This window comes from Panthera uncia, assembly GCF_023721935.1.
Source record: "Panthera uncia isolate 11264 chromosome B2 unlocalized genomic scaffold, Puncia_PCG_1.0 HiC_scaffold_24, whole genome shotgun sequence".
Taxonomy (NCBI): Eukaryota; Metazoa; Chordata; class Mammalia; order Carnivora; family Felidae; genus Panthera; species Panthera uncia.
The window spans coordinates 117277209-117298750 of NW_026057580.1; the positions used below are offsets into that span (position 1 = coordinate 117277209).

At 52.3% G+C, this 21542-nt stretch overlaps 1 protein-coding gene across 1 annotated transcript in view; it reads left to right on the forward strand.

Moving 5' to 3' along the window:
• The first annotated feature begins 14979 nt into the window (after nucleotides 1-14979).
• CCR6 (C-C motif chemokine receptor 6) overlaps nucleotides 14980-21542 on the forward strand; it is a 28935-nt gene continuing 22372 nt past the window's right edge. Inside the window, exon 1 of the mRNA XM_049654589.1 lies at nucleotides 14980-15332. The gene's annotated coding sequence lies outside the window, so the exon portion shown is untranslated. The remainder of the gene's footprint in view (nucleotides 15333-21542) is intronic.

A 21542-nucleotide genomic window follows, 5' to 3' on the forward strand; every position in this document is an offset into this window, starting at 1 on the left:
GACTGTAATGAGAGACAAGGAAGGTCATTATCTAATGATCAAGGGGTCAAATCAGGAAAAGGATACGTGACAAGTGTAAATGCCTACGCATCCAACATAGCAACACCTACATATATAAAGCAAATGTTAACAGAGCCGAAGGGAGAGATAGCAATACAATAATAGTAGGGTACCTCAGTACCCCACGTTCAACAACGGCTAGAGAATCCAGATAACAATAAAGAAACACTGGACTGCACCACTGTTAGACCAGATAGGCCTACCAGATATAACATTCCATCCAACAGCAGCAAGACGCACACTCTTCTTGTGCACATGGAAGGTTCCCCAGGATGGATCGTATGTTAGGCCAAAATACATACTTTATTAAAACAAGTCTTAATGAATTTCAGAAGGTCAAAATCATATCAAGCGTCTTTTCTGACCACAATGGCATGAAACTAGACATCAATGATTATGATAAGAAAACTGAAGGATTTACAGAAATGTAGAAACAAAACAACATGTCCCTGGCCAACCAATGGGTCACAGAAGAAATCAAAAAGTAAATTTGAGACAAATGAAAATGGAAACACAACATATCAGAACTTATGTGGTGTAACAAAAGAAGTTCTAAGAGGGAAGTTTATAGCAATAAACACATACATTAGTAAAAAGAAAGATCTCAAATAAACAACCCACCTTTACACTTCAAGGACCTTTACACCTCAAGGAACTTGAAAAAGCATAACAAAGTAGGCCAAAGTTAGTAGAAGGAAGGAAATAACGAAGAGCAGAGCAGACATAAAATAGAGACTAAAAAGGCAATAGAAAAGATCAATGAAACTAAGTTGTTTTTTGAAACAATAAACAAAATAGGAACCTTTAGCTAGACTCCCCAAGAAAAATCGAGATGACTCAAATAAATAAAATTAGAAATGAAAGAGGAGACATTACAACTGATCCCACAGAAATACAAAGGACCATAACAACTGCTGTGAACAATCACACACAAAAAATTTGACAACCTAGAAGAGGATAAATTTCTACAAACATGTGACCTACCAAGACTGACTTGTGAAGAAATAGAAAATCTGAACAGGCCAATTGCTAGTAAGGAGATGGAATCAGTAATCAAAAATCTCCCAACAAACAAAAGTCCAGGGCCAGATGGCTTCACTAGTGAATTCTACCAAACATTTAAAGAAAAATTAATACCAATCCTCTCAAATTCTTCTAGAAAACAAAAGATATGGAAACATTTTGAAACTCATTTTATAAGGCCGAAATTATCGCCCTGATGCCAAAGCCAGACAGTCATTACAAGAAAAGAAAATTACAGGTCAATTCCCTGATGAACACTGATGCAAAAATCTTCCACAAAATGTTAGCAAACTGAATTCAACAGTACATTGAAAGGATCACACACAATGATCAAGTGGGATTTATTCCAGGAAGGACAGCTCCACATCTGCAAATGAATTAACGTGATCCACCACATTAACAAAAGAAGGATAAAAATCACATCATCATCTCAATAGATGCAGAAAAAGCATGTGACCAAATCCAACAACCTTTCATGATAAAAACTCTCAATGAAGTGTGTATAGAGGGGACATCCCTCAACATAATAAAGTCCGTATATGATGAACCCACAGCTAACAATGTACTCAGGGATGAAACACTGAAAGCCTTATCCCAAAGGTAAGAAGTAAGACAAGTATGCCCGCTCTCACTGCTTTTATTCAAGATAGTGCTGCAAACTGTAGCCAAAGCAATTAGTCAAGAAAAAGAAATGAAAGTCATCCCAATCAGAAGAAAGAAATGAAACTGTCTCTCTTTGCAGAGGACATGATATTATAGAGAGAGAACCCACAACACTGCACCAAAAACTGAACCAAAATTATTTCAGCAGTACAGGATACAAAATCAACACACCAAAATCAGTTGCATTTTTATACACCAATAATGAACTATCAGAAAAAGAAATTGAGAAAACAATCCCATTTACAATTGCATCCAAAAGAATAACATTCTTTTTTTTTTTTTAATTTTTTTTTAATGTTTATTTATTTTTGAGACAGAGACAGAGCATGAACAAGGGAGGGGCAGAAAGAGAGGGAGACACAGAATCCGAAACAGGCTCCAGGCTCTGAGCTGTCAGCACAGAGCCCGACGCGGGGCTCGAACCCACGAACTGTGAGATCATGACCTGAGCCGAAGTCAGACGCTTAACTGACTGAGCCACCCAGGTGCCCCAAGAATAACATTCTTAAGAATAAACTTAACCAAGGAAGTGAAAGATCACTGAAAGATCACACTGAAAAGTGTACGACATTGATGAAAGAAATTGAAGAAGAAATAAATAAGAGGAAAGCTATTCTGTGCTCACGGATTAGAAGAATTAATACGGTTCAAATATGCACGGTACCCAAAGCCATCTACAGGTTCAATGCTATGCCCATCAAAATCCAATGACATTTTTCACAGAGATAGAGCAAGCAATCCTAAAATGTGTGAAGAACCTCAAAAGACCCCAAGGAACCAAAGCAGTCCTGAGACACAACAAAGCTGAAGACATCACACTTTCTGATTTCAAACTATATTATAAAGCTACAGAAATCATACCAATATGGTAGTGGCATAAAAACAGACACATAGATCAACGGAGCAGAATACAGAGCCCAGAAATAAACGCATCCATATATGGTCAACTAATTTGCCACTAAGGAGCCAAGAATCTCCAACGGGGAAAGAACAGTCTTTTCAATAAACACTACTGGGAAAACTGGACAGCCACTTGCAAAAGAATGAGACCGGACCCCTTACTCCCATACACAACAATCAACTCAAAATGGATTAAACATAAGACCTGAAACCATAAAACTCCTAGAAGAAAACATAGAGAATAAGCTCCTTGACATCAGTCTCGGTGAGGAGTTTTTGGATATGACACCAAAAATCAGAGGCAACAAAAGCCATAATAAGCAAGTGGGACCGTATCTCATGAAAACGCTTCTGCACTGTGAGGGAAACCAGTGGCAAAGTGAAAAGGCAAAGTGCTGAACAGAGAAAATATCTGCAAACCGAATATCCGAGAAGGAGTTAATATCTAACATATACAAAGAACTCCTACAACTCAAGAGCCAGAAAATCACCCCAAAATAAAGCCAATTGAAAAATGGGCAAAGAACCAAAATAGACATTTTTTCCAAAGAAAATACAAATGGCCAACAGGTAAATGCTCAATGTCACTAATGAATCACCAGGGAAATGCCCATCCAAACCTCAGTGGGTTCCCCTTAACCACGCTAGGATGGCTGCTGTCAAAACCAACAAGAAGTTTAGGGGCACCTGGGGGGGCTCAGTTGATTCAGTGTCTGACTTTGGCTCCGGTCACGATCTCACGGTTCGTGAGTTGGAGCCTCGCGTCGGGCTCTGTGCTGACAGCTCAGAGCCTGGAGCCTCCTTCCGAGTCCGTGTCTCCCTCTCTCTCTCTGCCCCTCCCCCGCTCATGCTCTGTCTCTCTCTCTCTCTGTCTCAAAAATAAATAAAAACATAAGAAAAAAGACAAGAGGTAACAAACGCTGGCGAGCATGTGGGGCAAAAGGACTGTTGGTGGAAGTGTCAGCTGGTGCAGGCAGCCATGGTGGGAGAAGGTATGGAGGTTCCTCAAGTAACTGAAGATAGAACTACCGTGTGGTCCAGGAATCCCACTTCTGGGTATATGCCCGAAGGGGATGCAGCTATTGTCTCAAAGAGATGTTTGCACTCTCGTGGTTGCTGCAGCGTTCTTCACAATAGCTGAGATGCAGAAACAACCCAAGTGCGTGTTGACTCAAGATAAAGAAACTACGGCACACGTACACGATGGAGCATTGTTTATCCCGAAGCAAGAAAGAAATCCCGTCGTTTGCAGCAGCCTGCGTGAACCCGGAGGGCATCGTGCTAAGGGAAATAAGCCAGGCAGAGAACGACAAACGAGGCGTGGCGTCACTCATATGTGGAACCTAAGACAAGAAAGTTGCACTCGAACGGACAGCAGAAGAGTGCTTGGCCGGCGCTGGGGGTTCGGGGAAAGTAGGGAGAAGTCGGTTTTCAGAGTACAAATTTTCAGAGCGAGGTCTGGGGATCTAACGTCCAACGTGGTGACCGTAGGTGATCTCACTACCCCGTGCGATTGACATTTGCTCCGAGCGGAACGTCAGTGTTGTCACACGTTGAAACCCAAGCTAGTCCTGTGAGGCGGTGGGTGCAGTCACTCCACGGGGGGAGTCCTGTCACGTGACACACGCACTGAGCCATCACGCCGCAGGCTTTAAATATCTCGCCATTTTATGTGCCAACGTAGAGCGAAGACGGTGCTTTCCGACCATGTGCTCAGAGGCCTGCGAGAGTATTCATGAGACAACACGTCCTAAGACACGTCTGGGTGTCGAGGCGCGGCTGGTCCTCCGTGCTTGTTTTCCGTGCTGCTTCTTGGAACTCGGGACATCTGTCGTCTGCAGCTCGGTGGGGGTCCCTCCCCCTGCTCCCATCTCCTCAGGCGTGCGGGACGTTGGTCATCGTCACGCTGTGCGTGCTTCCGTTCCCTGGTCCCCGCCAGGCGTCAGAGGCTGCCGGCCTCCGCACAAACCCACTCAGACCGTCAAGGTCCTGCAGAAGTCACTGCTGAAATGCCTCAGTCAGGGTGGACCCCGGAGCCACTTCAGCCCCAGACATAAAAAGTTCTGTTCACGGGGGCAAGCTGAGTTTTTCACTTAAACAGTGAGAACAATCTCCTCTGAAGGTTTTGTAAAGTTCAACACCTTCCCTAATACTCTCGATTTGACTTTTCTCCCATGAAGTATGTTCTCACTTGTAAAGGACACACAACAGATTTTCTCTAGGTGCCCTCACACCTGCACCTGTGAGCGCCTGTGCCTCCCGCATGCGTTAGGGTCCCGTGGGCACCTGAGAAGGAGCTGCTGGGGGAGAGGGAGGGTTAGGGTCCTGTGGCACCTGGACAGGAAGGCTGGGGGACGACTCCCCAGCCTCAAGGCTTTGCGCGTGCTGTTCGCTCAAGCCTGGAACGTTTTCTCCCCACGCTCCCTCTCTGGAAGGTGGCCGATCAAGGGCGCCCAGCGCTCTCCCGGCACTGACCCCCGCCTGCCACCTGTGTGTCACGCTCGGCCCCCGAGTTCCGGATTCAGGTGTCAGTTCTGCTAACTCTTCCTTCAAAACCTTCTCCTACATTTCGGTTTTCCTCTTTCGTTCCCCCCCGGGTCCTGTGCCGTCCCCCACCCTGGGTTCTCCAGCGGGGGCCCCGCGAGGAGGGCTGACCACTGGCCACACTCGGATCGACAGAAGCTGATTCGGACGGCATTGTGTTTACTTGCGGGGGCGCCCGGAGATGAGTCCCCCGAAGGCTGGTTGGAGCGCGGGCCTGGACACCATCGGGGAAGGGCCAGTGCTTCTGGGTGGGGGGAGGCGGGCTGTGGGGGGACGGCCAGGAAAGTAGGGTGAGGAGGGCCGCGAGTCAGGTTTGCCGTGCGGATTTAAGCCTGTGCCTGCTTCGCTGGGGGAACTGGTGAGGCCCCCGCTTCCCGGGCTGGGGCAGGGGGATGTGCCCCTTTCCCCACGAGAATGTGTGCCAAGCTTTAGAACTTGTTCCCACATCTGCTGGTTCTCAGGGGGCTTTCGTCCAAAACAATCTGTACGCCAGAGAGACAGATTTTGGGGTGGCGTGTCCCTTGCCCTCGCTGTGTCCAGACCGCTGTGGTGGTTTACTTAACTCGTCCGCCTGCCTCTGTTTCCTCCAGCTGACCGGGGATCCCGCCTCCAGCACACGGACCATACTATAGAGCAGTGTTCAACCTGCTCACCAGTGCATGACCCTCAGGGGCTCCGAGGGCCTCTGGCTCTAACGGTCAGGCGGCTCTCACTGCCTCGGACCAACCTGATCTTGCTTCTGCCTGCAGACCCCGGCAGTACTGACGGGCCGTCCGGTGTGACTGACTGTGTGGGCTGTTCTCACGTGTGGAGAATTATTCTCGTAGGACCATGACCCCCCGAGGATATTTGGACGCGGCATAAAACCCGTTGAGCGTTCCTCTTTGAAGCCTTGCCCGACGGTGTATGTGGTGGGACTGTCTCCTGTCTCTAGTCCTCCCCGTCCCCCCCGACCCCAGGCCTCCTTGCTGCTGCCCAAGGATCCTGAGGGTTTACTATTTTTACACCCTGAAGTGAGTTTTCTTACACGGGCGAGTGCGACGTCCCACACGGCAAATTCGGGCTTGAAAAAGCCGAGTCAAAGCCTCTTTATTCCTGTCTCCTCTCCAGGACGAAGCGTGCCGATCCCGCCTCCCCACCCCCCAGAAGCCCGGGTGTCCTCCCCTTGTTCCTTTGTCCCAGCCTTCCTTCCCCGCGATGTCCCGATGCCCACAGTCTCCTGCCCGCGTCCTTCAGGAGACAGTGCAGGGGTCTGGCCGCCGACCTCACCTCCTTGAGAGCCTGTTTCCTGCCGCTTCTCAGGACCGTCCCCGGGTATCTGTGCCCTGGATCGAACCCCCAGGAAGGCTGTGGTTGCGTTTTGTTATCTTTTGTCCCCGTATCAGCTAGCCGCGAGAAGTCTGAACACACACAGAAAACTTAAATCGAGTCTCAAGTGAGGTGCGGTTGGCTTTTTCTGCTATACCGTGGATGAGCTGTCCCTAGACGCGTGGCCCGGGGCTCCCTGCCCCCACTGTCCCCACTCCCCAGGGTGGGCCCTCTGCTCACACGGTCAAATGCCGCGGACGCCTCCCAGCCAGGGCCTTGTGACGTTGCCGCGCTGGATGCTGCCAGGCTGCTGTGCAGACCCAGGCCTCTGTCCCGGGGGCCCGCATGTGCAGGCAAAACGCCCACCAGGGTGGGAGACAGGGCCACGGTCTGGGGGGGGGGTATCAGTCTCTAGGACAGCACTCTCCCTCACTGCCATCACGGGGACCTCTGTCACGCGTTGTGACTCGCCCGCGGGGCCACACGTGGGTCCAAAGACAGAACAAACGCTCGGGAAGTTTCGGCGGCTTGGGCCGAGGCTCTTGCTGGCTCGCATGAGATGCCCTCCTCCGACGGTCTTCCTTGAGCCCCATGGAACCGTGTCGTCTCTGTGTTTCCTACGGAAGATGCAGTTTTAAGCAGTTCAACGATCGGAGAGTGTGCGTGTAAGTGGTCAGAGGCTGGTGGCTTCGGGAGGCAGGGCCCCTAGCGGAGAGCTGCACCCCACAAAGGCGGCGGGACGGCCTCGGTGCTCAGCACCTGTCACCCCAGGGCCGTGGAGAGAAGAGGAAGCCGGCCTGGGTCGGGGGGACAGCACCGAAAGCCTGTGTGGTGCAGGCGGCCCGCCGTCGCCGGGACAACCACCCCCGCAGGGTTTGTTTGGTTACAGCCGTGACCCTCCAGGAAGTGAATGAGGGACTTGGGGACAAAATAAGAAACAAACGCCTTTGTGAACAAGAGAAATAGGCTCTTTCCGGGCTGCTTAGGGTACGTGGCCAGTGACTTTTACTGGCAACAGCTGAAAAGACTGGTCACGGACAGAAGTCATTTCTGTCTCTTGAATGTCCAAGGGAATGTCCTAGAAACCAAACTAAGGTCATGGTCCGGGAAGATACCCGGATTCTCGAGAGTAAATGAGGAGCGGAAGTGTGGGCTCAGAAAGTCCTAACGAATCCTGAGGTCCCGATAAACGTTAACCCAAAGGATCACATTCTAGCATGAATCAGACTCTCGGTACGTACCGACCAAGTGAAAGAACTCTATTTGAGGAAAGTTTTGTTGACAAGTTTCTTCAGGTGGTTGGAGAGAAACAATGTTCGTGAGTTTACTCTTGCAGTCATCTTTTCTTTCTTTTCTTTTTATTTTGTTTTAACATTTATTTATTTTTGGGACACAGAGAGAGACAGAGCATGAATGGGGAGGGCAGAGAGAGAGGGAGACACAGAATCCAAAGCGGGCTCCAGGCTCTGAGCTGTCAGCGCAGAGCCCGACGTGGGGCTCGAACCCACGAACCGTGAGATCATGACCTGAGCTGAAGTCGGGCGCCCAACCGACTGAGCCACCCAGGCGCCCCTGCAGTCATCTTTTCATAAGGGCTGATGTGTTAGTAAATATCTGAAGAAAGTTGAAGAGCCTGGAAAGGAAGCTAGGGTCAAAAACTCCCCAAACTATGATTGAACGGTACACAGACTCTGGTTTTTTCAGTGTACATCCTGTGCAACCATGAGCAGCAGACCAGCTTACAGCTACTCGTGTGTGAGTTAACGTTCAAGTGCCCGGGGAGCTGTGGCTGTGGACTCTTGGTGCAGGGTGGACACATAGCCCAGAACACAAGAGAGTTAAGGAGGTGGCTTATGTGGGAGTGTGGGTGGCAGCCCAGAGTGGGGTGTGAGGGCCAAGGCAAGTGGAGACGGTAGCGTCTCAGGATGGCAGCAGTGGTGATGGGAGCCTGGTTGGCTAGAGGCAGGGTTGATCCAAGAGATAAATATCCTGAGGATTGTGGAAGCCACGTTTCTCGTGGTCAGAGAAGGGAATTACGAAGATGGAAAGAGAGAAGACTAGAATAAATCATCGGGCACTGAATTAAAATTGGGGGTATTCGTGGGGAGTCCTGGTTTCAGCCCATGTGGGCAGATACGAGTACAGGGGCACGTGTGTGCTCTAGCAGGTGAGTGTGTGTGTGTCAACATAAATGTATCCCCCAGCTTTTCCACCCTGAGGGCCTGGGAGCAGACACCCCACAGCAATGCACCTGCTAGAGCTCACGTATTAGTTTCTATATACGGTTCCCCGCAGAAAGGAGCCAGACTTGGAGAAGTGGCAGATTCCAGGGCGGGGGCTGGAGAAGAACGGGACGGGCTGAACGCGGGATGTAGGAGGTCCCAGCCTGAAGGGGCTCCTACTGGTCGGCTCTGGAGTGACATTCCAGCAAGATAAAGAATGATGTTCACATTAGTGGAACAACAGCGGGTTATTCAACAAATAAAATAGGAATCCGTGAGTCTGTCTTGACATCGACGAATGGGGAAAAGAGGAAGCTTTCAGCAGGAGGCCAGTCTCTTGACGTCGAGGGGCTGGGGGAATGGACAGTCACCCCCGGACAGTCGTAATGAGTAATGCGAGAGATACCTGGGAGTGAGGGGGCTGGCGGGGGGCGGGGACACGTGCAGAGCCTCACCGGCTGCTCCTCTTATGATGCATATTCATTCCAAGGTGGAAGAGAAAGATTTGCCAGAGGTGAAGTCCGGTAGGGCCACCTCCGTCACGGGGTCACTGTTAACACTGGCCCGGGGACAAGTCCCGGCTGAGCACCAGCCGGCAGGACCCGGTGATAAGAGCACAGCATCACCTCTGTGATATCTCCGCCAGAAGTGGGTATCCCGCCTCGAGGCATAAGGACAAACCCAAACTGAGGAGCATTCTGCAGTCATCAGGAGTCAAGGTCTTGAGACCAGCGACAGACTGGTCTCGATTCTGAAGGAGACCTTGAGAACGGGACAGGCCCCGTGACTGTAGACCGGCCGTTTTGCTCCGAATGGCTTTAATGGGACAAGTGGTGACCCCTGAAGGCAGCTGAGGATGCGATGCTGGCGACGGGTCTGTGCTGACGGTGAAGGTTTATCGGCTCTTGCGTCCGTGTCGTCACGGGATCCTTACCGCTACTCCGTAACACGGCGAACCGCAGCCTGGCCACAGATAGTTTCTTCTACATTTGCTGCCCACTTAGAGCCGGGAAACGCGGGATGTTGCGAAAAATGGAAGGTGGGTCCAGAGGAAGTGACTTAATGGAGACCTCATAAGACACCAGAGAAGCATGTTCAGCGGTCGGACGGTACAGACCGTGGAGTCGGCGTTTCAGTTTTATCATGGCGACCCTTTTCCCATCAGACACTTGGGAGCTCACTCTATTTCGGAATTCCCTTTGCACTTATTTTCACGAACGAACTTTCCGTTTTATCTGACCACGTGTTGGTTCCGAAGCACTAACACAAACAGGGAGCATCACTGGAAAGCCGAATGCCCGAATGTGACCGATGTTTAGAAATTTAATCTTGGGAGAGATGTAAGGCAGCGTGTGGGACTCTATGACCATGTTCAGAATTTGACTACGACCTCACGTCGGCCCCTCTTCTTGGGAGCCGTGGGACGGCCAGGGGGGCCGAGGAAACGTTGAGCCGTTTTGTTCAACTCCTGGAAGCTCTGCTTTTAGCTAATAATCACGTCAACCCGATACGTGACAATGGGTGCCAGCGATGTTTCTACATAATGAGGTCTCACTATGCGCTAAGGTAAGTCATTACCACGAGGGTTAGAATGAACAGCCTTCATTATTTACACTCGCACGGAGTCTCAAATTCCCCGCGTGCAATAGCACACCCCCTGGTCGTGTTACTCGTGGTTATTAGCGGTTCTTCTTTAGAAAGAATCGAGTCCCGCAACGTTGTTCCGTTTGGCAGCAGGAGGCAGATTGGGCCCATTTTACTCTTTCAGAATAAACGAGTTTTGTGACCGGCACGGGTCTCCTCCTCAAACGTTAAGGAAGTCTCCTGCCCACCCTGCCAGAGCCCCGTTTGGTGTTCTCGCAATTGTGTCTTTCAACAAGACAAAACGTTTAACTGTGATATCTTTTGCATGTTTTGAAAAACAGTGTATGTGTTAAACCAATGAAAACAAGGCGCCTGGGGGGCTCAGTCGGTTGAGCGTCCGACTTCAGCTCAGGTCGTGGTCTCGCGGTTCCGTGGGTTCGAACCCCGCGTCGGGCTCGGTGCTGACGGCTCGGGGCCTGGAGCCTGCTTCGGATTCTGTGTCTCCCTCTCTGTCCCTCCTCCGATCACACCCTCTGTCTCTCTCTGAAAATAAATAAGTAAATAAAACATTAAAAAAAAAAAAAAAACCAATGAAGGCATACATTTATCTCAGGGCAATGTTTACAAGTTTTCTGAGTTCTTTGGTATTTGCTGGAAACAGGCCTTGGGTTCGAGCTGGGACTCGCTCTGTGTGTTTCCGTGGGCTCAGGTGACTCAATTGTTCCGGGTGGTACAAAGTCAGGCCAGCCAGCTCAGTGGAGAAGAACTCACTCAGAAGGTAAGTCACCTTCTAACTTCCTGCTTATTGGCAGCACGTGGGAAGCTCTGTGTGCGACCTGGGTCACAGCGGGACACCTATAGGGGACTCTCAGGGCCACCACACCCTGGTCCCGCCGCCTGCTTTCCCAATGGTCCCAGGGTTCTGACACTGCTCTCGGCCCCTGGCCACACAATTGCCCTTTTCGGTGCCTAATTCTGAAGACCTTTTCTTTTCTTCATTCCCGTGCCTGTGACGCTCCTCTAATGTCTGGCCAATGTACGGGGCCGGGTGTTCCCTCCAGTTTAGGGTTAGTGGAGTGCTGGCTACATCACAGGTGAGGCCAGGGCAAGCTAAAATCGAAGGTTACAAATCTCCGTGCCCCCAGATTCATGTTATTTTAGCAGAGTAATGTCTCCCCAACCCCGGCCCAGGTTGGTCTCCGGGCCTCCATTTGATGTCTAAGAGCACCCATTATTAGCAAGCTTTCGGTATCAATACGGGCAGGTAACCCCAAGACCGCTCATCCCATTTATTGCACTCGCTAAGAACGCAGAAACAATTTCAGTTAGCTTTCGCTTAAGTAGCACTTTTACCTGCCTGCAAAATATCTACCGCGTAAACGGCCTGATGCAGCGATCGTTATTATCGAGGACGTTCCTGTACGACACGTGGGCTTGCCTGCTAAATATCAGAACACGAGAGCGTATTAGATGCAGCGTCGGAGACAAAACTGTGGGTTGGCTAAACCCTGTGTCTGAAGCTAGATGGTGATTGCTATTTTTTTTGGGGGGGGGGTGTTATTTATCTTTGGGCCGTCACCGGGATATCCTGGCTGGAGGGGTCTGTCCATGGGCCATCACTGGAGTATTGTGGGTGACGTGGGTAGAAGGTAGTGTGATACTTTTGTTGCACACACTGTCACCAACTGGCACGCTCTCTGTCTTACTCAGCTGGCTAAACCACGGCCCTGCTTGAATTAACCTCTCCTCCTACTCAGCTCTTACACCCACACAACTGATACGTCTACAAAAAGACAGCAAACAATGATGGGGGCTGGCCTCGCTGTGGATTCACGGTTGCCCGCCGACTGTTGTCTGGCGGCTAGAGAATTCTCTATCTTTCCCCCCCTGGCTGCCTCATTCTGCTTTCTCTCTGGTCAAAGCTCTGACACCTCTCTTTCCATTGTTCCTCTCAGGGCATGGCCCGGTTTCCTGTCTCACTGAGAACTCAGGACCAATCGGAAAGGAACCTGCAGAAGCATGACCACCCCCACCTGCTCCCGGCCTCGGTGCCCACGGTGCTGCCTCCGCACAGGGTGGGGAGGGAGGGCCGCCCCGCTCCTCGTCCTCTCTCCCAGACACCTCGGTCTCCTCGGTGATGGAGAGTGAGCACGTCTCCCTCTCCTGCATCGTCACCGTTTTCTTCTTTACTGGGCCATTCCCACCAATAGGCAAACCCCTCCCTTATTTCTTGCATCTGAACCAAATATTTTTGACTTTAGTATCATATCTAGCTACTGCCTATTTCTCTTTCCCTCATGCAAACTCCCTGAGATAAACGTCTGTATTCTCTCCTATTTTTAACCCTCTTCCAGTCAGATTTTTTTCCCCTACACCACTCGACAGAACCCACGTTGAGGTTGCAGGGATTTGCATGTTGCTAAATGGTCTGGTGGTCAATTTTTTCAGTTTTGTGTTGCTTGATTTGCCGGCAGCATTGACATGGTTGACTATTCTCCCCTTCTGGAGACACATTTGCACTTGGCCTCCAATTCTCAGACCCCGGGCGTCTTCTCTTGTCCATCTACACCCCCTCCCTTGGTGACCTCATAAGCCCATGAGCCCAGACGGTCCACGTCCGGCCCCGCGCTCTCTGGACTCCATAAACACGTATGTGCTAAATATCGCCGCTGGGACGGTCCACTTGTTCTCTGACTTCTCAAGTCCCTAACCTACTTCCTGATATCTGCCCCCACCCCCCACCCCTGCCGTTGCTTCAACGTTTCCCACCGTGCTAGGAATTCCATCTCTCCACGGTCCAGGTCAGCCACCCTGGGGTGATGGTTAGTGGCTTCCTATCTCCCAAACCCTGTGTCTGGTCCAGAAGATCCAGCTGATGTTTTCTCCAACACAGACTCATCGTATCTTGCTGGGATGGTCACCGTAATTGCACCTGGGTTCTCCCTAATCTACTCTTAACATGGACACCAGAGTAACGTCCTTACAGCGTAAGTGACAACAGAGATACCGTCCACTAGCTTCCCACCTCACCCCGATGGGAAGGCAGAGGCGAAGTCATCACCGTGGACGGCACGGCCCCACGACCTGGCTCCTGTCACCTCTTTGACTTCAACTCCGGTCGGCCTCCCCTGGCCCACCCCACCCACACTGGCTTCGAGCATGTCGGGGACATGTGTGCTGCAGGGACGCGGTCTTTGTTGTTCCTTCATCCTGGAATGTTCCTTCCCCAGGCGAACGTATGACTCACCCCCCTTCCTCTCTCAGGGCTCCCCTTAAGTCGTGCCTTCTCAGTGAAACTTTCCCTGGTTATTCTACTTGAAATGGCCTCGACAGTCCCTGTCTGACCCCCCCGTGCTTGATTTTTCTCCCTGGAGCTTACCACCACCCACCATACTGTATATCTTTTTATTTAGTTTGTTTATTGTCCAGCTCCCATGACTAGAATGTGAATCCCACGGGCTCAAGGATTTTGTCTGTTTTATTCACTGCTGTAACCCTTTTGCCTAGAAAAGTGCCAGACGCATAGCAGGTGCTCAGTAAGTGTTTCCTTCAGCAAATACGGTGTAAGGAGACTTAGAAGACCTGGGGCTTGCTTTTTGAGTCCACTATTCCTGATTTACAGACTCGGGCAAATCACTTAACATTAACCTGAAATGTTAACATAAATGAACATCTACGTGCTAATTTCTTTCCATCTGTAGAACGTCTCTTTTTTTGTCTTTTGCTTTTATTTATTTACTTTGAGAGAGACAGTGCAAGTGAGGGAGGGGCAGAGGGCGGGGGTAGGGATCCCAAACGGGCTTTACGTTGACGGCATAGAGCTGGACGCGGGGCTCGAACTCATGAAACCACGAGATCATGACCTGAGCCCAAACCAAGAGTCAGACGCTTAACCGACTGAGCTACCCAGGCCCCCCATCTGTAAAACATTTCTATTCGTCAAACACTTTACGGAAATTGTCAGGATGAAACGAAATGATAAACATGAAAAATACCTTCTAATTTGTGTCTATACAAGAGTTAATTGACATTAACAATACTACGGATTATCCTCTGAAAAAGAAAGGAAGCAGACGAACCAGAGGTGTGTCTTATCACTTTTGCCCAACAGAGTCTTGTGTTTTATATCGATGGTCGAGCTGGGACCTTTCCTGGGGCCTCTGTAGCTTGAATAATGCCCATTTTAGATAGAGACGGTAACTCAGATTGCCCCTTGAATTACAGGGCTGTCCCCAAACTGAATTTTGATAGTTGCTCTGGGGATATGAAAACTCGGGTTTCTGCTCTCCTTAAATAGGTCAAGTTGTGATATAATGGCCACATGCTGCAGAAAACAGCTAGGAAAACAACAGGGGGGAATTTCTCCTTTGCAACTGGGTGATGCCTTCTTTCTGAGGTGATCACTGGCCGGTGATGTTTGCGGCACACTGATTCTCTATTCATTGTATTTTTACCTACAAAAGCATCACTCATATTTTCTTTCAGGCTATTTGTTCTTTTCAGAACAGGAACGTGGGTAGTTGGTTATAAAGTTCATTAGGTATTGTGTGGAGCTTTTCAGAGAACTTTATAATTATTCTCATTAATTTGGAATTTCCAAGAAGAATGAAAAGATATTCCACAGACTAATAATTCTGAAACAAAAAGAATGTGTATCTAAAATTGAGATTATCAAGTGACCTACTTGCATAAACTTGTCTTCCTTCCTCCACGTTATTTGTTACCTTTGTGTGATCTGAAGTATGTTCTGGAAGAAGAAAATTTGTGGTGAGGCAGTTCACCACACCGCCCAGCGTGTGGGCCAAGAATGAGAGAGCCGTCGCTCGGGAAGGTCGCCCGGCAGTGAGCGTGAGGACACCCAGGGCGCAGGGGTCCTTGGGCGGGACAGCATTCACGCGGTCTTATGTGGCAAGAAGGCCAGGGTGTTTACGCCGGTGAAGAGAACCCTGAAGATTTAAGAAATCTGAGATTGAAGGGGAAAAGGCAGTGGCCGCTTCTTTGTGGAACAAAGAGCTCCCTCTCCCACTGGTAAGTTTCTGGTTTGTTTTGGAATTTAGAAAATGTCGTACCTGTGTTGTCTTCATAACTGTTTAATGACTTGAAGGTAAAAAAAAAAAAACAAAAAACGTTGCAAAGTTGATATCCTCAAGTTCCGATGATGGTCCTTGGAGGCGGGTGTGATTCGGGACTCGGACAAAGTCACCCCGTCAGTCTGGGGCAGTGGAGGGATTTGGGTCCAGATTTGTCCGATGCCAGCGTCGGCGCTCTTTCTGTCTCACAGAGACGTCAGACACGACCTTCAGCTGCCTGTGACCTGATGCCAGGGGGCTTGCCCACTGAGAGGCCCGTAGCATTGGCCAGGAGCCTAGGAAACTAGGAGCAGTCATGGGCATGAGCCATCACTGTAAGGGAGACAGGCACACTCTACGAACCCAAGCCCCACACAGTCTCCCTGACTTGCCGCGCACACCGTGGGCTGTGTTACAACACGGGGTGCTGCTGTGTGTCCACATGGATGGAGTGCAGAGGAGGGGAGAGGCTGTGTGAGGGAGGGAGTGACATGGACGACCGGAGAAAGGGGTGGGGGAGCCTGGAGGAGAGAGAGGGGTGCTGGCCAGCAGGGGTGACGGCAGGAGGAGGGGTGGGGGAGGCAGGAGGAGAGAGAGGGGTGCTGGCCAGCAAGGGTGATGGCAGGAGGAGGGGTGGGGGAGCCTGGAGGAGAGAGAGGGGTGCTGACCAGCAGGGGTGACGGCAGGAGGAGGGGTGGGGGAGCCTGGAGTGAGCTCGGCTGGGGGCGCGGGGCCACCCGTGAACACGCGTTCGTATGGGCACGTCCTCCTGGGTGCGGCCCAAGAGGCTTCCCCATGGTGTAATTCATGGGAAGATATTCTTGTGATAACATCTCTTCCAGGCGAAAGTGACAAATGGGTGACAAATGGTTTCGCCGTGTTGTGGGTTACGCTATTGATGCCATTAAAAAAATACCGTTGCTGATTACACAACGGTGCTGGGGACATGTGCCTGGATCTTGCCTTGTGTTTGCTCGTATTAAATGTCTCAGACCTTCTGAGCCGTCCCTTACCTGGAGGTCTCTCATCTAATTATATCAAGTCCCTGAGGCCGACTCAGAAAGAGGAAACGAAGCCGGAGAGAGAGAGACTGCGCAACCAAAATAAGTCCCGCTGAGCCCGGACCTCAACCTTGTGAGTTTTTTCCCAGGGGAGACCCTCAGGTGCACACTCAGATGGCCGACTCTCATTTTAGGCGCAGTTCTGATAAGTGAGGCTGTTTGGCTTCCCGAAGTGGAAAGGTCAAGTGCCTGAGTCAGACCCTGAGAGCCGCAGGCCCGGCAGCCGTCAAGGGCCGGGGGGGAGGGGAGGGGACGATCCCGAAGGACAGACTGGACGGCGCCACGCACGTCACCGGGGGGGGGGGGGGGGGCGCGCCGGGCCGACGGGCGGGGCCCCGGGAGGCGAACAGCCGGGGCCCGGCAGTGGGCGCGATGCGGCAGAAGCTGGGGACCGCGGGGACGCCGGGGCGGGGCTGGCCGGCGGCCCGTTCGAGCGGCACGTTCGCGTCCGATGGCCAGGTCTCGGCTTTCAGCGCAAAGCTGCCAACGATCGCCCTTCGTTGGAGTCACGTGCAACCGCCGGGCACCGCCGAGGGGCGGAGGGCGGGAGGCTCGGTGCTCAGGGTCCTCGGTCAGAGCTCAGAGGACATAATGGCCACACGCCGGTCTTAAAATCCGAGAAGGGTTCCGTGGCAGAGAGGCCTGGTTCGGAAACACAGACACTCCTTCTTACCTTTCAAACCTTGTTTCGTTTTGGAGGAAGAACGAGGGAGCGGGTGTGTCGAAAACAGCACCGAGCAGAGAAAGAAGACAGGTGCGAAAGACGGGCGGCCGGGGAGGAAGGGCGAGAGGTCGGAGGAAGAGAAGCGAGGAGAGAGGCAGAGGCTGCAAAGGGGGGAAACCGAGGCAGGGCCGGCGGCCTCGCTGGCGGAGGGTCCCCGCCCACGCGGGGGTGCGGGGGTCCCAGAAGCGGGGCTCTGCGCCTCCCCGCTCGGCGCCCTCCTCCCGCCATCGGCGTCCTTCCAGGTGGGGAGCACTCCGGGCTCCTCCCAGCCCCGGGCACACCCTCCTCCTCGCGGTACCGCGGCTGAAGTCCTGGGGGCCAGGGCACCATGAGCTTCCTGAATGCAAACTCGGAGCCCTCAGCGGAGGCCGTGTGGACCCTTCCTGCTCAAGCGTGGTGTTAGGACTGCGGGATCGCAGGCCCCACCCGGCCTGCAGGGGTGGGGGCTCCGCATGGAGCCTCAGCCGTAAGGACGGGCCAGTGTAGGGATGGGTCAGTGTACTGACCAGCCAGGGTTAGGAGGCCGCGGGGGCTGCTGGCCTTGTTCTCCCTGTAAATTTGCTGCAGGGATGAGCAACCCCCCTTTTCTGGTCCAAACCATGGAAGCAGCTGCCTGCTGTGACTCCCGGAGGGGTTTGGGGTGTGGGTGTGGGTGTGGGTGTGTGTGGGGGTGTATGTGGTGTATTTGAGGTGTGAGGCATGTGCATGTGGGCGTGTGGGGTGTGGGGGTGCAGGGGTATAAGCTGCGGTGTCTCTGAGGTGTGTGTGGGGGGGTGGGAGCAGCCTGTGACCGTCGATGCCCACGTCCCCTTTCTCATGTCTGTAGCACCTTTATAAATCAGCCTGGCCTTTGCCATCAGAATGAAAATGCATCTGGTCCCGAATCTGGGTCACCGGGGAGCGCAATGAATCGGCGGAGGCCTCCGGCCCTTTGCTCGGCACCTCTCCCCCGTCATGCACAGCGAGCCCCGTGGGGAACCGAGGCGACGATGTCTTTACAGGCTCAAGGAAGGAGGCTTGAGCCTTTCTTGTGGCTTTATCTGACATCAAAGTCATGTGACGTGTGGCTTCCAGATTTCTTTCTGGCAGATAAACAGATGTTTGAGCGCAACACCGTCCCCTGTCTTGTGCGTACAATTAAATGAAAATACGATGGGACAAGTCAGTGTCCTTTGCTCTCTTGGTCAGTTTGAGCTTTCTCGGGGTCTGTGGGGTCAGCTGGACTGACCCGGGGAGTTCCTCCCACAAGCGCTTCTGAAACCGTGGTTGGTCAAGAAACAAGAAAAATCCCAAATACAAAATCTAACAGCACACCTAAAGGAAATAGAAGCAGAACAGCAAAGGCAGCCTAAACCCAGCAGAAGAAGAGAAATAATAAAGATCAGAGCAGAAATAAACAATATAGAATCTAAAAAAACTGTAGAGCAGATCAACGAAACCAAGAGTTGGTTTTTTGAAAAAATAAACAAAATTGACAAAGCTCTAGCCAGGCTTCTCAAAAAGAAAAGGGAGATGACCCAAATAGATAAAATCATGAATGAAAATGGAATGATTACAACCAATCCCTCAGAGATACAAACAATTATCAGGGAATACTATGAAAAATTATATGCCAGCAAATTGGACAACCTGGAAGAAATGGACAAATTTCTAAACACCCACACTCTTCCAAAACTCAATCAGGAGGAAATAGAAAGCTTGAACAGACCCATAACCAGCGAAGAAATTGAATCGGTTATCAAAAATCTCCCAACAAATAAGAGTCCAGGACCAGATGGCTTCCCAGGGGAGTTCTACCAGACATTTGAAACCGTGGTTGGCACAGGGGCACGGGGGTCTCTTGTCTCCAGCCTCGCGTGGGCCAGGGGGTCCGAGCCCGGCCCGGAGTCCTCTGGGCTCCCGATCTGGTGGAAAGGTGCCGAGCAGACCCTCCCGTCGTCCTCGCTCTATCTTGTGGCGAAACTAGTCATGCCCGCCTGGAGGCATTTTGTGCTAGTTTTCAGTGAGTCTGAGACAGACCCGTCCCTTTGGAAGTTCGTTTTAGGGCTACTTAGAGCTGTTTTCTTCATTGTGATCATGTCGTCCGGTAGAGGAGGGCATGTTCCTTGGCTGCCCGGACCGAGCCGGGGCTGGTGCCCAACAATCCGACATTTCCTGGATCTGCCTTGAAGCAAACTAGCCTGCTCACGGTTCTGGAAACTGACAAAAAATGACGCTTATAGGAACACCCAGACAGCGCAGATGGTCGGGAAACATCTAGAAGGTGCAAATTTTCCAGCAGTGGTACCTGTCATGGTCGTTGCAGTCCCCATCTCCCAGTTCTTAGAAATTGTTTCATTGTGTGAACGGCGTATCTCGTTGTTGACCGTGTGTCTGAGAGACATGGAAAGAAAGGGACACTTCTTACATTAACCCCCTAAGCCCTCACCACTGTCGCTTTAATGTTTCCCATCCCACGCTCCATTCTGATCAGAGTTTTCTCATCCTTTCTCACTTTGACTTATAACAACTCATAATTTTTCACACTTACGGTGTCTAGAATGTTGTGGTCAGAGTTAGAACTTTATTTATTTATTTTTGAGAGAGGGAGGGGGGGAGAGAGGAGAGGGAGAGAGAAAGAGAAAGAGAATCCTAAGCAGGTTCCACGCTCAGCACAGAGCCCGACGTGGGGCTGGATCCCACGACCCTGGGATCATGACCTGAGCTGAAATCGAGAGTCAGAGACTCCACCGACCGAGGCACCCAGGCGCCCCAGAGTTAGAGCTTTAAACGTGGGACCTCGAGCAAAATTTTGTAGAGGTGGCTATCGGCGTGAGGCCAACCCCACGTCTTGAAAACCTCGCCTTCGTGCTGTGTCTCTGGAAGACGGGGGGAGCCCGCACCTGTCTCGCTCCCACAGGAGCACTTTCCTACACTGCCTCGCTCGCGTCCCTCATTCTCCTGGACTCCCCAGCTATCCCAGACCCTTTCGCGGGGCCCCGGACTGCCTCTTCCACACGCTGCCCTCCCAGCCTTTCCTTGCTCCCACTACCGCCTAGCTCCTTAGCTTCAGGTCAGACTAACCTCCGTTCCCGGGTACGTGAGGCCACAGACCCGCCGTGTCCAGTCTCCCGACTCGGCTGCACAGCACATCTGGGGAGGGGAGAGAACCAGTCCTCCCCCTCCCCCCCACCAGTTCCTCCTGTCTCCCAGCTGAACCGTCTCCATATCTTTTGGCCCAAGTTTTCCTCTGATACAACGGAGAAGGAGGCCAGCGGGCGCTCGTCGTGGGGGGGGTGGGGGAGGCAGCCACCTTCCCCGTGGCCCCCCGGCCCCGGGCCGACCAGCCTCTCTCCTCCCCTCGTCCGTCCTGGTTTCGGGCCCAGTCATGGTCTGCAACGAGGCAGCTGGCTGTCCTAACTGTGGCAGGGTGGACGGGCTCCTTCACCCCAGTCCCCGGGGCCGTGACTTCCGTCACACGCAGAGTGACCGGCCCAGGACCATCCTGGTCTCAGCCCTGAGGTTGCCGCATCCCGCGAGGCCCTCCCGTTGCTGGCGAACCCGGCTGGTCGGCCCTGATCCCAGCAGCCCCACGAGGGGAACGAGGAGGCCAATGCTGGCGTGAAGGGCTGACCCCTGTCGCTGTGGGCTCGGGGGTCCCGTCCTGGTCTCTCAGGGGCCGGGGTCTCCTCTGCACTCGTGGGCTGTGCCCGGGGGCTAAGCAGAAACAACCCGAGTCAGAGAGCCAGAGGGGGGCTCTGTGTCCGTGCCCGGGTGAGGGTCCCGGGGGTCCGGTGTGGGGTCAGAGGCACTGAGTCTTGGAAACCGCGCTCGTGGTTGCCGCTCTCCGTCGCCCCATTCCGTGGCCTCGAGTCTCACTGCTGATCTCTCGGCAACAGATTTCCTACAGCTGCGGCCTCGGTTTCCTCGGTGTCGTCTCCTTTAAACCCTCGCAACCAGCCCTCACCCGGACGTTCCCACTGAGAGTCTGTCCTCAGGGAGCACCGTGAACCCTAGCGACCGCACACGAAGGTCGCGTTTGAGTCCTCACTCTGCACCTGCCTTCGGGCCCTGTCCTGCCCTGTCTGCCTCAGTAACGCCAACTCAGTAATGGCAACTCTTGTGTGGCGTGTTCTTCCGGCCACTTCTTTCCTGTTTCCCTCACTTCAGTTTGTCCTTCTGCTCCTAAGCATAAGCGCAGGCTCGGAGAGCTTCCGTCCACACCTCTGAGCTCAACCACACCCTCTCCACACAGAGCTCTTTCTGCACCTCTGCTATAGCTGCTCATTTAGGACCCAACACCACCATCGCCATCACCAGCATCCCCACCATCATCACCATCATCCCCGGCCCCATCATTCCCATCGTGACCACTGTCATCTCCATCATCATCACCATCATCCCC